This window comes from Cryptomeria japonica, chromosome 6 (assembly GCF_030272615.1).
Source record: "Cryptomeria japonica chromosome 6, Sugi_1.0, whole genome shotgun sequence".
Lineage (NCBI taxonomy): Eukaryota > Viridiplantae > Streptophyta > Pinopsida > Cupressales > Cupressaceae > Cryptomeria > Cryptomeria japonica.
Genome location: NC_081410.1, coordinates 405,314,666 through 405,315,452, shown reverse-complemented (window position 1 = coordinate 405,315,452; position 787 = coordinate 405,314,666). Strand labels below are relative to the sequence as shown.

General features: G+C 31.5%; 1 non-coding gene across 1 annotated transcript; it reads left to right on the top strand.

Moving 5' to 3' along the window:
• Positions 1–343: 343 nt before the first annotated feature.
• TRNAS-GCU (transfer RNA serine (anticodon GCU)) lies at positions 344–425 on the top strand. Its single transcript has one exon. It is a non-coding gene; the product is annotated as a tRNA-Ser (tRNA).
• The last annotated feature ends 362 nt before the right edge of the window (positions 426–787 follow it).

Sequence of the window (787 nt, the reverse complement as noted above, 5' to 3'; positions counted from 1 at the left end):
GATAAAAAAAATTGTAATTATCATAGAATTAAAAATATTTATACATGATCTTGTTTTACTATCAAATATAATATATACAAGATTTTATTGACAACAATATGATTAAAATTGTTAAGACTATGATAATGAAAATCTATAAACTATTAACTTATACAAATCCATTTCAAAAACATTCACATAATGTTGAACCAAATGATATAAAATATTAATCTCAATCATTTGCATTGATTTAATGCTTATTTTGTTTAGGCATCCTTAATGGACCTCACCTGAGTGTTTGGGTGGGGCTGCCTGAATATTATCAGGTAAACTATTCCCATAAATTATGGGAAATAAGTATTCAGTCGCTTTGGCCGAGTGGTTAAGGCGTGTGCCTGCTAAGTACATGGGGTTTCCCCGCGAGAGTTCGAATCTCTCAGGCGACGTCAACATTTTTGTTGTCTGGTAAGACTTAAAAGTTTACACAAATGTGAATTTTACGTCTGTATCATTTTCAATTAGTCTTGAATCTGCAGAGTCATGTTCATGTTATTTTGCACTCCGAATTGGGAATGCTGATGAGATCTGTAAATTGGAATGCTCAATGCGATTATAGGAATCTGTCAGAGGCGTTATGGTTAATTTGCTCCTGTGAATTTTTTATATAATTGTGAATATTGTGTAGATGAGTCTGCAGCAGAGTTACATTCATTCTATTTTGCATTGAAATTGTGATACCAATTTTTCCTTCAGATCAAAAATGGCTTCAAAAATCCTAGGTCATTAAATTTTATTGCAAAAGTTTTCT